The sequence below is a fragment of the Cnephaeus nilssonii genome (genome assembly GCF_951640355.1).
Source record: "Cnephaeus nilssonii genome assembly, chromosome: 21".
Taxonomy (NCBI): Eukaryota; Metazoa; Chordata; class Mammalia; order Chiroptera; family Vespertilionidae; genus Cnephaeus; species Cnephaeus nilssonii.
In genome coordinates, this window is record NC_137092.1 from 19281184 (window position 1) to 19298767 (window position 17584).

Sequence of the window (17584 nt, forward strand, 5' to 3'; positions counted from 1 at the left end):
CTGGGTCCTTTTCTCACAACTCCCAGCACATAGGAATCTGCACTGGTTTCTGGCTCCACCATCGAGCTGCCTTTACTGATGCTGCTTCACGGTACCCTGTACCTTTGAGGAAAGTTAAAGTCTGTGGAGCCTTTACGGAAGGCTGTGAGTGTGCTAATAGGCCTCAGAGCTCTCAGGTTTCCCACATAGCTAATTATTTCTACCCCTGCCCCTATGTTTATCCTTCTGGGCAGGTTTGAAAACAAAACTCCCATGTCTGTCCCCCTAGATCTACCTGAATCTCCCTTCTCCAACAATCCCATGGAACCAAAAGGCTTAAGCTTTCCTCAAATCCTATCAGTCGGAGGAGGACACTCCTCTCCACTTATGTAATATTTTATATGCATGATGTCCAGAGCTACAGTATTTTATGCTGAAAGATAGAATAATGAATTTTTAAAAATTCCTTTTTTTCTGGACTACTTTGTACTTTTTGCAAATAAGATCTTGCTAAAGAGGTCATGCAAGTCAGCTTTAAGACTCAAAGTGGGAAGGAGGGGAATGGGGACATCTGCAAGAGTGTCAATAATAAAAAAAAAAGTAAAAAAATAAGACTCAAAGCAGGGTCAATATCCCCTTTCTTCTAGGAAATCAGTAAATATTTGAGGACACAGATTTTCTGTGAAGATTAGCTGATAAGAAGCAGGCCAAGTTCTTAGCACTGTGTTCACCACATAGTGATCACAGTGCTATGTTGGCTGCTATGATTGCTGTGGTATTTCAAGGACATTAAAAGGGAACTTCCCAAGCATTTGTTAGAAGTAAAATTTTCAGGGATTGCCTTTAAATATTATTTTGGATCTCGGCTTTCTCAGAATTGTGTAATCTTTTCTCTCAGACCTTCCCTTTCTCTTCTCTATAAAATTTCTTTGTATTGCAGTGCATCATTCCTCTGAACATATCCTGTACGCACGCACTCGCCCCCTGGGCCCTCTCCCTTTATCCACACCCTGTATTTTCCCTGTGCTTATTTCCCTCTGCATATGTATATTCCTTGTGCATACTTTTCCTCTTTGCAAGCACTCTTAACCTGAACCACCAGAAGCTGAACTGGAGATGAATAGTCTGCACTCAAGGAAGATAAATCATTTAGAGATGTTAATCGAGAGAAGTTCAGATAAAGTGCATTGGCAATTCAAAGTAGGAAGAAATCATTTGTAGTAGGAGATGATGAAAGAGGTAGCTGTTGAGCCAAGTTTTGAAGGATTATAGCATCTAGATGTGTCCAGATGAGAGAGGAAGGGTGCTTTCTTATTTTTTTTCTTCAAAGGAAACAATTTAAAAGCACCGCAATTGTGAGTGCATGTTTGAGTGACAGCTACTTTTAATCTGTGTGAGCCAAAAAGAAGGGTAATTTAGGTAAAGGGAACAACATAACCCTAAAGGTAGGATGTTGGATATGTGTATGGGGCTATTTACCCTATTAGAAATTAAAATTCAAAATTTAAAATGCTTATTAGTTAATAATAATAGTAATAAAGGCATTGCATGGTAACTTAAATAACATTTTAAAGAAAAGTAACTATCTCTAAAACAAAACAATTTAGTGAGAAGACAGCATCTTTATACATTTGGCAAATCCCCTTAATGTCTACCTTATTAGAAGACAGACTTTCATTTGTGCTATTGCATTCGCTCTGCTGTAGTATGTTGTTTGAGTTGAAGTGCATGAAGAGCAGCTGGCCATTAACCTTTACCTTTAATCACCACTCATCTGGGGCTGGGATAGAAGCTGAGAGTGTAGGCTTTTGAAGGTCTCCTCCAAGTGCACACTGTTTCACTGGAATTAATAAGATAAAATATGAATATTTTTTGGGATTTGAGGTGAGACTAGTAGGCATTAGATAAATAGGAGAAAATAGAAAGGCTTTACAGTTGAAGCCAAATAGTAAAAGTTATGGAAAATTGCACGTCTCAAGATCAAAAGATTGGACAATTACTAAGAATTCAAGAGGTAGAACAAAAGTGAAAATGACTACCTTAAACTGGGATCTGATAAAGTCTCAAGGATAATATAAGACACTGGGACAATTAGTTGGCCAGCAATGCTGGGGAAGAATGTAGCTAACCATTAATTAAGTGCTTTCTATATGTCAGTTACTGATCTAAGTGTACTATGTGTATTCATGCATTTAATCTGCAAATAACTCTAGAAGGTTGGTATTATTATTATTATCATTATTTTACATGTCAGAAATCTGAGGCACAGAGAAATTATGTTACCCACCTGAGATTACACAATTAGTAAGCTGTAGAATTGGAATTTAACTCAGGCAGTTGGGTTACAAGACCTGTGCTTTTATGGAGCATTCTAAGTGCTCCTTAAATATTAACAAATAAAATTATATAAGGAGGATGGTACTAGTTTAAAAAAGAATCTTAACACAAAACAGAGGAATTTGAACTTGATACAGGAGGCTCTCAGTAAATGTTTGATTTTTTTTAATTGAGTTTATTTAAGAAGTAAAATATAGATTGAGTGCCACTGTTGTATGTGTCATTCATTATGGTGAGGATATAAGGATGAGTGTGGCAGGGCTTCGTAATTGTCCCTCAATAGCTGTCTTTCCTTTCTTCTGAATTAATAGCATTTTCAACTGGCCTCATGGTCATCCTCCTATATAATAAAAGGCTAATATGCAAATTGACCCCTCAGGAGTTCCACCGACTGTGAGTTCAACTGCTCGCTATGACGTGCACTGACCAGCAGGGGCAGCACAGAACGAAGGAAGGTCCCAGTTGGCAGCCAGGGGAAGGAAGGCCCTGATCAGCCCTGATTGCCTGCCAGGCCTAGGGACCCTACCCGTGAACGAATTTCATGCACTGGGCCTCTAGTCCATAATAAAGACTATATTCACCAACCTTTCTTGAAAGCTGGAGTGGCCGCATAATTAAGTTCAGTCCATTGGGATGTGAGTGAACCTATGCTTGTCACAGCTTGTTGGAACTTGGCTGAAATGATGGGTGGTATACATCCTTTGTCCTTTTTTATTTTATCTTATTTTTTTTTGGTTTGGTCCTTTCTTCATTGTTATTGCCTGTACAGTGCCAAAAGGAAAGGTGTTAAAAGGAAGAGAATAAAATCTCTTCAAAATGGAAATTCTTATAAAGAACGATTACATAGAAACCTGCTACAGTGGAAGCAGATGAAGGAAAAATCTATCATAGGAATTAGTTTGGTAGGGGCAGCAAGAATACCAATGATGTGTGGAAAACAGTTTATCAGTTTAGTAGTGCTCAGTTGGTGAATTTGAATCTGTTGATCCTGGAGTAGCAAACACCTCCACTCCCAACCTGGTGTGTTCTCAGGATTCAAACTCATAAAGATGCTTGACCAGAAATGGCCATGGTAATTCACTCATTTGAAATGTCAGCAAACCTCAGGAAAAAAGTGGAAATAGGCTTTTAAATCATATGAACAACCTCCTTATATCTTCTTGCTTTTACAAAACCCCATGATGCTATTATTTTTATTTGTTTTAAATTTTTAAATAAAAAATTTAAAACAAATAAAAATTTTCAGAGCAGTTTTATGTTACAACAAAATTGAGCAGAAAGTACAGTGAGTTCCCTTCTACCCCTGCCACCATACTCACACAGCCTCCCCCACTGTCAACATGGGACATCAGAGTGGTACATTTGTTACAATTGTTGACCCTACATTCTTGCTGCTCCACATTCTAGTCAGAACTTGGCATTGTAAGTGTTCTGAATTTTGACCATTTTATTAGTTGTAATAGTGTTATGTCATTGTTGTTTTAATTTGCGTTTCTTTGATGACATACGAAGTGGAGCATCTTTTCATATACTTATTGGCTATCTGTATGTCTTCTTTGGTTCAGGTCTTTTGCCCATTTTTAAATCAGGTTGTTCATTTTCTCATTATGCTATGATTTTCATGCTCTTTCTTCTTCTTACAGGTAATGTGAGAGAGTGATTAAAAATGAATTCTTTATAATCAGATTCATTGTAAGAATCCTGTCTCCAATAGCTGTGTGACTTTGTGAAAGTTACATAAGCTCTTTTGCCTCAGGTTTCTTCTTGGTAAAAGGGGGTTAATAATGTGTGATGATCAAATGAGTTGATACATATAAAGGACTTAGACTAGGACTTGACTTGTAGTAAGTATTTAATAAATGTTAGTACATAGTATTTATTACTCCATTATTTCATACTAGAGGCCCGTTGCACGAAAATTCATGTAATAGGCCTTCCTTCCCCTGGCTGCCAGCACCGGTTTTCCTCTGGCACCCGGGATCCAGGCCTTTGCTCTGGCCGCCGCCTTCTGTCTTTGCTCTGGCTGGAGCTGTAGCTCCCTCTGCCCCCTACCCTCCCCCTCATAGTAGGCGTCCTGCCCCACCCGGCCACTCCGCACCTGTGTATGCAAATTAACCCACCATCTTTGTTGGGTCAATTTGCGTACTCACTCCTGATTGGCTTGTGGGCATTGTGGAGGTATGATCAATTTGCATATTCCTCTTTTATTAGTGTAGATACTCATTATCACTGTCTGCTCTTTACTGTATTCCCTGTAGAAAACGTTTGCTAAACTTATCCACACAAAATTGTAAATTATTTTTATTGGTATTTATATTTTTTAGTCTTTGTTGAACTTAAAAAATCATTTATTATGCGAACATAGTCTCTTGGTAAAAGATTCAGCAAATACACAAATATGTCTACATATATGTAGTAAAAATGAAAGTTCCTTTACATGTAACACCTCCCCCCCACTTCCTCTTTTCTTTCCAGATGTAACTACTATTAACAGAGTAGGTTGAGGCTGAGCAGATTGGTCTGAGATGTTCCATATTAATTTTTTAAATTGGAGGCCTTTGGCAGTGTTTTTGCCTAGAGTCTTATAGTAGAGGTTTCCTGAGATTCTGCAGTGTTAACACCTGTACTCTCCTCAGAACTTCTTAGTAAGTCCGATTCCCAGGCTAATACCCGCTTCTCTTTATTTACTCCTTCAACTTGTAGCAACCAGGGGTAATTAACTTTTTAAAAAATATACTTTTTGTTGTTGACAGTATTACAGATATCACATCTTTCCCCCCTCTTCCCCCCATCCTCCCAGCCCCTCATCTCCCCGCCCATGTCTTTACTGCCCTATTGCCCATGTCCATGGACTATGCCTGTAAGTATATAAGTTCTTTGGTTTATCTCTTCTCATCCCCTAACTCTACATCAAGATATATCAGTCTGTTCCATGCCTCCATGCTTCAGGTCTTATTTTGTTGGTCAATTCATTCTGCTCATTGGATTTCACAGATTATGTTATATTTGTCTTTCTCAGATTGGCTTATTTCACTTAGCATAATTTTTTTCAGGTCCATCCATGCTGTCCCAAAGGGTAAGAGATAGCTCTTTTTTTTACAGCTGCATAGTATTTCATTGTGTAAATGCCCCACAGCTTTTTTATCCATTCATCTACTGATTTCGGCACTTGGGTGCCAAGAATGTCCACCTTATTTAAGATGTTCAACCTAAGTGGTGTGGAAGGTAAACTTACCTGTCACTCAGGGTTGGGGTGGAGTTGTGCTGGCAACCCTTTCCCTTGACATGTGACCCAAAGGATAAAGGAATCTAGGAGGTGTCTTTCAGTGCTCTCTCCCATCCTCCTGTTTCTGATGACAGGATCTGAGGAATGTGGGGAGATCTGGAGATGCCTTATAATCTTTTAGATCTAACTTCAGAGTGCACTGGTTAAGGACTGTTCAGTAAGTGAATATCCCAGTTGAGATGGAGATAATTGCAGCTTGCTTTGAAAATTATAGAGCTAAAGTATGTTGAAGGGTAATTAAAATTTTTATTTCTTTTAGGTTTTACTTGTAATTAAAATATTTTTGTTTTATTTAAAGACTAGAGTAGGAATATAAATTAATGTAAAACATTGTAGAAACACTGTAGAGGGGTGATTGACTCTTTTTGGAAGGATTGGAGAAGGTTTCCAGATTTGTTAATTCAGACAAGTCCACTGTTGGCATTTTACCCTCCCAAACTTGTGTAAAGTACCTGCAAATTTGTAAACTACCTGCAAAGAACCTCAAAGGCAGAGGAGAGTGAGAATACCCACTGGAAGTTCAGGATATACCTGAGAGCAGCTTGAACATTTCTTAAATTCTCTGTTTTATCTTAAGAATTCATGTGAATGTTGCATTTCATTGCATTCTGATTATGTAAATGTAGAAATATTTTAATTACAACCAGAAAAGAAAAAAACAAAACATTCTCTGCTGGTCTGTTAATTGTGGAAAACTGAGGTGAATAAAGAGAGCTGACACTACCTATATACCAGATTTAGCATTCACCTTTCTTTTCTTTTTTGTTACTCCTCACCCGAGCATATTTTTCCATTGATTTTTAGAGGGAGTGTATGGGAGGGGGAGAGACACACAGAGAAGAACATCGATGTGAGAGAATGTTTTCATTCTCACTAAGTCCCTTGAAGCTCTCATTAAGTTCCTTGGGCATCATTATAAATGTTGTTTTGAACTCTATCTAGTAGTTTGCTTACTTCCATTTCATATTTCTGGAGATTTCTTCTGTTCTTGCATTTGTGACATGTTTCTTTGTCTCCACGTTTTGGTTGCTTCCCTGTGTTTGTTTCTATGTACTAGGTAGAGCTGCTAAGTCTCCTGGGCTTGGTAGAGTGGCCTATTGTTGTAGATGTCCTATAGGATCAGCCTCCCTGATTACCCTGGGCACTCCAGTTATGCAACCCCTCCTGTGAGCTGTAAACCCTCTTGTTGTAGATGAGCCTTGATTGCTGTTAGCACAACAATGGCTGGGATTTACTCAAGCCAATCCACTTTAAGGATTGCCTGCAAGGAATCACCACCATGGATGATCAGCTGTGCTGGGGCCCTCCCCACAGAGCAGGATTTACTACAGCAGGCTGTGGTATCCACTGCATCTGCCCCTTGCGTGTCGCTGTGGAGGTGGTTGGGTGATGTTTTGATGTGATCTGAAGCTGTCCACTGGATGCACTGGCTCTGGGGCCTCCTGGGAGATACAAGCCTGCACTAGAAGTCAGGCTGCTGCTTCTCCGCAGCCGTTGAAGACAAACTTCACACGCCCAAGGCCTCTCTGGTACTGGCTCTCGCCCCTTTAGATGAGGTGGCACCGAACCCCCTACAAATTAGCCACGGCTGCACCCACCCAACTTCACAGGACAAAGAAACCCACCAACCCCGGAAACTGCCCTTGTGGTTCTTTCTCTTGATGTTAGTGTTTCATTAGTGACAGCTTCATCTCAAACCTGTCTTTCTCTGACTTTACTACACATGTCAGTTGGAGGTTCAGGAGGGTGCAATTAAGTCACTTATGGAACTCTCTGGGTTTTTAACTAATTGAGAACAGAAGCAGGAGCCACATGTAGGACAAAATAAAGTATTGAGCTTTACCACTGGTACAGGTGGATTGGAAAATGTGGTGAGGGTTTTAGTATTGCACTCTATTCAGCAAGAAGTGAAAGCCCTCACATAGGAGTAGAACAGAAGAATAGGAGTTTCTTTTCAGTGCAATGAGTCATGACATCTGCCAAAGCCACACTGCCTTCAGATGGAAACTTTGGGCAGGAGCTAGGTAGGCATGTTTTAAAGCACTTAACCTGGTTTCTTCCCACTCCCACCACTGGGCTTGAGATGGGCACTTGACCAATGGGCAGTCTTAGCAAACAGACCCCTACAATGTGAGATTGATTTGGTTGCTTCAAATCTGGACCCTATATTTAATTTGCTGTATTAATTAGAACAAATTATTTAATTTTTTGAATGCATTCCTTCTTTTGTTAGGTGGGAATACAAGTATGTTAAGTGATTGTTGTGAACACACACAAAAAAATGCCCAATACCGTTTTGTTCATAGTAAGCACTGAGTAAATAATAGTAATAAAATAACGGCTATTTGTGAATTGTATAACTTATTCTTTTTTAAAAAACATATATTTATATTGATTTCGGAGAGGAAGGGAAAGGGAGAGAGATATATAGCAACATCAATGATGAAAGAGAATCATTAATCAGCTGCCTCCTGCACACCCCCCACAGGGGATTGAGCCAGAAACCTGGGCATGTGCCCCGACTGGGAATCGAACTGTGACCTCCTGGTTCATAGGTTGACACTCAACCACTGAGCCACTGCAGTTGGGCCTGTAGTAACTTATTCTTATACTAGGCCTTGAATGTTTAAATCTTTCAAAATTACAACTGCTACGTTAAAAGCATAGTATATATACTTCTTATATTCCTAAATTGTACTGTTAATTGAAAACATGTATGCCTTCAAATTAATATTGCTTCTTTGACTTACTCATTTCATGAAAGCAGAAGGTTACACTTGTTTTTTGCTGATGTGCCCTCATATTGCAGACTTGACCATATGAATATTACACACACCACCATGTGTAAGTTTTCATTTTCTTGTCAGAATGAAACCTCAATCATATTCTCCATATTTTGAGGGAAGGGAGCATATAGTTAGTGGACACTTGTTTCTCTTAAGTGTTTTAAGTGTCATTTGAAATCAGAGCTTTAATTTGTTTGAACCAATGTGATGATATTTTGAAAAGAAAAAAAGGTGTTACTTATATCAGTGTATAGCAAAACACACGAAAAGCATTAACCTGCCTTAAACTTTATATGGATGCCTTGCACATAATTATTGTTTAGTAAGAATTTTTTCACTGGCTTTGTGTTGTACATTGATTTATTCAGATACATTAAGGGAGATCTTAAGGTACTTCATTAAGATTTGGATACTTATAACAGGATAAATTAAAAAATAAACTTCTCAAAATAATGAGTGGTCCTACTTGGTGTGTTGGGACAATGCTCTACCCAACTGAGCTACCCGACCAGGGCCCTTTTAATTCTTATCTTAAGTTTTGAAATATCCTCATTTTCATTTTGTATTCAAGTTTAGTAACTGACTAGGATAAATGATTTGCTCTAAGAGTCTAAACAATAATTTTAGAGAGTGGGGGAGAATTGTTTGGAAGTGCTGGAAGTTTTGTTTTCCTTCATTTTTAAAGAGATCAAATAATCTACAAGGTGTATGTGGCAATTTGAGAAGCTGCAGGCACCCTTTGTACTATTGAAGGAATTAGAAGTTAATGAGCCCACTGGTTTTATTCATCTCTAAATTCCAGTTTTTAGTGTTAAGTATATAGTAGACTTCCAGTAAAAGTTTGATTTAATGCATCCATAGCATGCATATTAAAAAATATTTGTTGGCACCTTTTGGGCAAGTATTTAATTATTTTTCTTATATTATTGGGGTCATCTTCAGAAATTATGACAATTATAGTTGTTTCATTTTCTCAAAGTTAGAAAGACATGACTTAGCCATCTATAGAAACTTTTAGTTTTTTTGTTGTTAATCCTCACCTGAGGATATTTTTCCATTGTTTTTTTAACGAATGGAAGAGAGAGGGAAAGACAGAGAGAAACATTGATGTGAGAGAAACACATATATTGGTTGCCTCCTGCATGCACCCCAACCAGGGCCTGGGCCGGGGAGGAGCCTGCAACAATGATATGTGCCCTTGACCGGAATAGAAGCGTCAGGACCCTTTGGTCTGCAGGCCAATCCTCTATCCACTGAGCCAAACCGGTTAGGGCTAGAAATTTTTAGTTTTTATCAAGTGTTCCATGTTCTTGTACTTCTGTTGTTGTTAACCAGTTGACTAAGTGTTTCTCAAGAAATTCAAAGATGGAGTAGTACTAGTTTCTGATTTGCAAGGTTGTTCCTATTGTTCAATATAGGAGCTTCTGCCTCACCTCTCCTCAATCTAGATATATCTCTCATAATAAATTCCCTAGATTTTAAGGTGTGGCATAATTTAAGAATGGTACTTGGAGTAGACCTGGATTTGCATCTCATTTCCATCAGTTACTGGTTGTGTGGTTCTTATTTCCTTTTTAATTCCAACTAACAATTAATTTAAGTAACAAATACTATAAAGCTCCTGATAGAGCAATTAACAAACAGTAAAGTGGTAAATTCTAATAACCACCAGTTTCTGACTATATGTTTACTAAAATAAAAGTAGAGTTAAGCATGCAAATTAGGATATGTTTGAACTTGAGGGTGAAGAAAAATTATACAGTTGGTAAAATTGTGGCAGCATAGTGAATTTCTATTTTTAAGGTATTGAGGACTCTAACTTTGTCTTCTGGATATAGGTTACTTTTTCTCTTAAACTCATCCTAAAATGTCATCGAAATGGCAAACTAAAAATCTGTTTTAGTTGAGATATAATAGCTGCTGAACTTTTAAAATTCTAGAGTTTGTTTAGTAGTTCTTGGAGGAATTACATTAGAAACAGAAGTATGTAGTACCGTGCCTGCTACATAACTGGTGTCAATTGTGTGTGTGTGTGTGAAGTGGTTGAGAATATGGTCTCTCTTGTCAGACTGCTATACTAGTATTGTGACCTGGGGTAAGTTATTTAGCATCCTATTGTTTCTTTGTTTATAAAGGTGGATTAATATTAGCTCTACCTTATATTGTGAGGATTAAATGAGATGAAATATAAAGTGCATAGTACAAAATAAGTACTTGATAAATGTTAGAGATTATTATTGTAAAATTTTTCTTTTAATAGGCATCTTTCCTTAGTGGAAAAAGCAGGATCTTCAGAGTTAGGTTGAGTTGTTTTTGAGTTTTGCTTTAGCTACATACTAACACTGTGACCTTGGGCAGATTACTTAACAACTATTCTTTTCCTGTTTTCATATGTATAAAATGAGGATAATAGCTATCTGTAGAATTTATGGAAGTATTATAAATGTATAGATACTTAGTAAATGGTAATTATTATGGGCATGGTGCCTGTACTTCAGGTCAATAGTATTTTCTTGGGTTGGCAATGTGAGCTAGCTGGCTAGATTTTTTCCTGACACGGATGCCTATTTGAATTGAGTACTTAGTTACAATCAAGTCAGTTATGCCTTTTCTATAAAAATAAAACTTTATAATAACAGCTAAATACTTATTTATAAAATCTTAGGTGAAATATAAATTAGAGTATACTTTTTTGTGTTCTCTTGTTTATTTTTGTAGAACAAAGGTAAAAGCAACATCAGTGTAGCTCAGGATAAAGGGCTGCTATTCTGACTTCTCCTAGATGCCTTCTGCCTTATGTATCCTGGAAAGGAGAGATCCTGTTCCTCTGGGGTTGTTTCTAGGATGTAGGACTTTCTAGAGAGGTGTCAATCATCTGCCCATTTAGGTACACAGCTTAGAACTTGCATTGCTTAGATAACACAGAACTCCTAACAGAAAGTGGCAGGTGACTCTTTATTGTATGAACATGGCTGTCAGTGGGATCAGGCAGCTCAGCTCCCAGTTTAGGTCTGCAAAAGTAGGAGCAGTTTTTCACAAGAAAGGATCCAGCTATTAGAATTGACTGAGCAGCCTTGTCTAACATGAAAAAAACAGAAATGAAACTATAGCAGGCCACTCTGAACTGAAACTATTGCAGGCTCTGACAGGTCTCTCAGAGTAGAAATTGTTTATGAGGAATGTTAGCAGAGGGTTTGCATGTCCATTCAGATAGTCACATTTCATGGCTTATTAGGGAGACAAAATATTTATTTGTGTCCCCCCCCCCATTTATTTCCCCTGAGAAAAGAGATCTTGGAATATACAGAAAGTACAGCTTAATAGCAAATTTTTGCTAAACACAAAACTTCTGATTGTTTTTTACATATATTTTTGTAATAGTTACTTTACTTATATTTTCCTTCTCTTTTTGGGAGGCTTTACATATAGATTTTAGTTACACTTTTTGTTGTTGTTGAGCTATTGTTCACATATCATAAAATTCACCATTTTAAAGTATACAGTTGGGTGGTTTTTAGCATATTCACGAGATTGTGCACCATTATCTATCTAATGGTATATTCATGATGTTGTGCACCTCTATCTAATTTTAAGTAAAGACATCTTTTATCGAATTTTGATGAACTTACTCCTGATTTTCTTTTCTACTTTAAGGAAAATCTGACATACTAGGGCTTATCTCTGAATTTTTGATAGTTGTTTGTAGTTCTGCTGTAGTTTCCGTTAGAGGGGTTGATCATTTGTTTCTTTGTCTTTTTTTCATATTAGTCACTGGTGCTCAGTAAATTCTAATAGCTGGGTCTTCTCTTGAGGGAAAATTGTTGAGTACTTTCAAGAAGTCCTCAAACATCTGTCTCATTTTAATTCTGTTTCAGAATAAGAGAAGATAGAAAAATGTATCATTTTGTGTGACTGCCATTAGGCTGAATGAATGTTGTTCTTGACAGTGGAGCAAATGTCTGTTAACTTAATTATTCACTCCTTCTTCTTGCATGATTAGTTATGTTTTATTATTAGTTATATATAAAATTGTGTTTTATAGACCAGCTAAGGATGATCATTTTCTTTAGAAACTCACAAAACTGTCACACAAGCATTTTATGAACTGCTGAAGGTCTCTTAAATAATCATCTTCATAGAGAAGCTTTACCTTTCTTTCCATCTGAACAATTTCGGTCAGATTGGTACAGGTATTAAAATTTTTCAACACATTTAGTTCCCCTGGACAATGAAAATATATGTTTATGTAACTTTCTATACACAGTAGATACAGATCAACAATAGATATAAAATTTAGCTTTATCTATTTGTCCAGCCTAATAAATGTCTTAGTAGCTGGTTCTCTGAAAAACAATTAAATTATTTTTATTGATTTCAGAGAGAAAGGGAGAGGGAGTGAGAGAGAGAAACATCAATGATGAGAGAGAATCATTAATCTGCTGCCTCCTGCATGCTCCCTACTGGGGTTCAAACCGTGACCTCTGGTTCATAGGTCGATGCTCAACCACTGAGCAAGACCAGCCAGGCTGAAAAATATTTTAAATTTTATTTTCCAGTTTACTGTTATTTTCAACCCAAACTAAAATGTAATTATCTCATTAACTGCAAAGCATGTCTCTTTAGGTTCTTTAACATCTAGTGGAGTAAAAACGTTTTCACTTTTTTTTTAGCATCATTCTTTACCCTTTCCCTGACACCTGAGATCTTTTATAGGCTTTATATCTATATGCCATACTGTCCAGAGGGAGGAGAGACTCTTCTCCAATACATTCTCTTGTGGGTTTAATCTGAAGAGACAGTTTAGTTCTTATATTCTTTCTTGAACTATTGTCAGGAAAATGCCATGTAAATTGCCTTAAGACTTAGTGCCCCTCTGGAAACAAAGTGTTCAAGTAAAAGGTATTAAGTTAATTGGTGTAGAATTCATTTAGAGACTCAACCTGCAGCATTCCCCCTACTCGCCCCACTAGGCTAGGGACTTGGGCCTGCTATACAATTGGGGAAGAGATAGAGTAGATGCTAAAAAACATTTAATAATATGTTATTGGTCTTTTGTCTTTTTGTGTTCTCTATTTCATTTTCTATTGATGTATTTATCTTTTTCTTATTTCTAACAGCTTGTTATATATTTAGGACAATACCATTTCAAACTCTTGCCTTTAAATTTTGCTCACATTACTTGATATGCTAAGTTTATCAGTCTTTTTCTTTTTGGTTTCAGATAGGGATCAAATTTAATTTTTCCCTAATAATTCCCTAAGCTGGTTATCTTATCACCTTTATTGAATAATACATCTTTCCATTAATGTTTTTTTTTTGGGGGGTTAATCCTCACCCGAGGATAATTTTTCATTAACTTATAGAGAGTGTGGGAGGGAGAGAAGAAGGGAGGGAGGAAAGGAGAGAAGGACTCTGTACTGTATTCTGTCATATCATGGATTTTTTTCCCTTGACCATATACCTGTACTCATTGGGCACAAAAGATGATGATTAGTCTTAAGCCAAGTTTATGAAACTCTGACTTGCATCAACTTTACCTTTGAATTGATTGCATATGTAATTATAGCGGAAAAACCAAGAGAAAAATATAGAGTTAAAGTTAATCCTCATTAAAATTTTTGAGTATATTTATTTTAAAATATTTTAAATTTATATTTATTGCCTAGAAGTTATTGCTGAGTAGGCTTTTCTAAACTACAGTATGAGACATGGGTTAAAGTTTTACATAACTGAATATATCTAGAGTTAAATATTAGTATTAGAAGGGTAGACTATTAAAGTACATTTTAATTCAGTGGAATGTCAATAATAATTATAGAAACCACTGGAGTTTTTTTTTAGGTAATAGTTAAGAGCCATATCAGTATCTCCTTGAGAAATTGATTTGTTAGTTGCTGTTAGCTTTTCCTGATTTTTATTTAATCTCAAGATAGTATAACAATGCTGAAGAAATTTAAAAATAGTAGATCACTTAATTAGCTGTTGCTTTGGTAGTGCTGTGTAACAATAGTGAAATGTTTGATGGCTTCAACAATAAATATTTCGTTTTTTAACTCATGGTTCTGGGGGTCTGTGAGGGAGACTATACTTCCGGCTGTGGATTAAATTCAGGTCTTTTTCACATGTTGCATTTTGGGTCCATGTTCTTTTCTTGGTCTTCTCAAGAGACCAAGGCGAATAACGCAAGCAAATTTAAACTGCTCAGGTTTTGTTTATTGATATTCTGTGGCTTAGCCCAAAATGATTTGGGCAGGGAAATATTTTGCCTCACTTACTCTCTTGGGAGGCAATACAAAGTAATATGGCCAGAGGCACAAATGTACAATTCTGGAATAGAGAGGGAGTAAAAAATTGGTAAAAATAATTTGATCTATCACAGTTAACCTATGAATGTCATCATCCTAATACAGATTTTTAAATAAAATATTTTTTCCTGTATTACATTCTATTTTTATGACAGGAGTATTATATAGCAATAATCATAACATACCTACCATTTTAAATTCCTTTTTGTCCTTTACTGGCTTCCTATTTTGGTTATAAAACATCTTTCTGTTGTCTTTTAAACCATCCTTTGATTGTGAGTACCACTTGTGTTATCCTGTTTTTGTTACTGTAATTATTTCAAGTAAGTCATTTCTCTATTTTTTCATTATACCCACTATGTTGTTAATCTGGGAAATTATTGTCAACTTTTCAGATTTTCTGCTCTTCCTTTACCCAGATTTCTGTTCTCATACCTACTATATGAAACCATATAGCCATCTGCAGCCTGTTAAAATATAAGCTTGTATGTCTTTTGGCTAGCATATAGTTATATTAGCACTCATTAGGCTTCAGGTGACAGAAACTCAATTTAAACTAGCTTATGCAAAAAGAATTTATTGGAAGGGATATTTTATAGAATTAAAGCAACAGTGGATTTACCAAGATTGGGGATGGGAACAGATGGAGCTAGGCTTCAGGAGTGACTCAAAGTGATGGACTCAAGTAAGACTCTCTTGCTTGTCTGTGTATAGGATTGACTTCTCACTCTCTCCCTACATACTCGCATTCCTCAGATGGGTAAAAACATGGCCACCAACAATTCGCAGTTTACATCTTAAAAGTTTCTGCTGTGAGAGGGACACTGTCATGATGAACTCTTTGGTCATCAGTCCAGAAATCTTAGGAAATAGGTTAATTGGTCTAGTTTGGATTCCGTGTTTACCTTTGAATCTGTTTGGCCACAGTGTTGAGGTTCCTATAAAAGTCATGTAGTTTGAATACAGGGAAGCCTTATTCTCAGAAAAGTAGTTTTGCAGATGATTGCTGGACTAATAAAAGTAGGTGTCCACTAAAGTAATGTGAATTAATAAGACCCTTTTGTGCACTTTTCAGGGCAAAGGACATACTTGCATACACACATACATATTAGTATAATTGTATTCTTATTGTAAATTAAGAATATTTTTTATTTCCACCTTTGTAATGAGTCTCTATAGTCATTCTAATTCTTATGCCTCATAGTCTTTCCTGCTTACCAAATTTGGACTTATATTCATTTTTTTCAGTTTTCTATTTCAGTTTAAGAGCCACTTGAAAATGAATACGTGCAAACACGTAATATAAAAGCAAGAAGCAGACTAACCGCATTTGACACAGAAAGAAATTGGGCCATGTGCACTACGACTTTATCTTTTGAATGTGTTTGGTTATTTTGGGAAGAACATAGCTGCCAGTTAGACTTTGCTGAATGTGGTTATACGGTTTCTAGTAGATGTGAAAATTGTAGTTTTAGGCATCCAAGTGAGATGCTAATTTAGGTATATTGCTCATTTGACAAAAATGATGTGGCATTAGAGTAAGAATTAATAGGGATTTCACGTGTCAAAATTGTCACAGGTGTGGGGAAAAATCAATACAGTTTATGTGATTTAATTAAATCAAGAATATTTATTGAGTTTCTTTGGGTTCAGAGCAGGGGAGAAGGTAATGAATAGAAGAAAAAGATATCATATTTTTGGTAGCACTGATAAGTTTTCTGTCCTTATTTTCATATACCTTTAAAATGCCCTAAAAATTAAAATTTTTATGCCTAGACTATAGTTCCCAGTATTGTTGTTTTTTAATCTGAAGAGACATAAACATTCTTTGTCAGATTTTACTTTCTAATTTTTAGATTATAATAGGGCAGCCTTTAACTAAATGCCTTTAAAGGCGGTTTTGCTTTTGTGTACTGCTCTGTTTTACTTGCTGAATTGAAACGAATCTATTAATCTTGAGTTCACAGAACAGCAAGCTCCATATTTAAAAGATCTCCGCAAATCTAATTTGAATTGAGCAACCATTAATACTTATTAACACTCTAATTCAGAGTTCACTCTCAGGTTACTTATCACTGATCTAAGAAGAATGCTTTGGGGGAAGAGACAGGTAAGTTTTGATGTGGAAAGGAGTGCAGGAGGTCCGGTGTGCACAGTGGCCTTCTGTTGAGGCACATACCAACCCTGGTCTCAGCAGATGAGTAGACTGTAAAAGGCAGTGTGACGTGCAGGTCAGAGCATTACTCTGAAGTCAGACTTGAGTGCTGGCTTTACATTTGCTATTTTGTGAGAACTTTCAACTGATTGGTGCTTTTTAAGAACAATTTGTTCCACACATTTATTGAATATCTACTAAGTACTGTGCAAGGAATGGAATATTCCCTGGTAAACAAAACAGAGTTTGGGTTTGGGGAGGGTGCTTATTTAGATAGCCTTAGCATCGTGACGGCCTCAGGCTTCTCTGCTGTCCTTTCCATATCTCATCTCCTACTATCCTCACCCATATTCATTATGATCTAGCTATCATGGCCTCCTTTCCATTCCTCAATAAGGCGTTTCTCACATCAAGTTCTTTCTCCCTAGTTCTTTCGATGACTTACTCATTCTTATTAAGCCCAAATATCAGCTGGATTCGTATTGCCTCCTGCCTTCTCCTAGCCTTCTGTAATACTTATTCCAGTATGTGATCCCGATTTACTTTCTTCTGTATTATGTATCTCTTCCATAAGAATGTTAGCTTTGGGAAGACTGGGACTGCATTGTTTTTACTCATCATTTAGTCTCCAGTTCCCATTATAGTTTTTAGCTAGTAGGGACTCATAAAATATTTGTTGAATGGGTGAATGAAAGCTGATACCAGTGGAGTCAGTCATACGAAGGTAGGAAGCAAG

General features: G+C 36.8%; 1 protein-coding gene across 3 annotated transcripts in view; it reads left to right on the plus strand.

Annotated features, from left to right (window-relative positions):
• The window catches only part of RABGAP1L (RAB GTPase activating protein 1 like), a 462901-nt gene that overhangs the window by 31883 nt on the left and 413434 nt on the right, over positions 1-17584 (plus strand). The window lies entirely within an intron of this gene.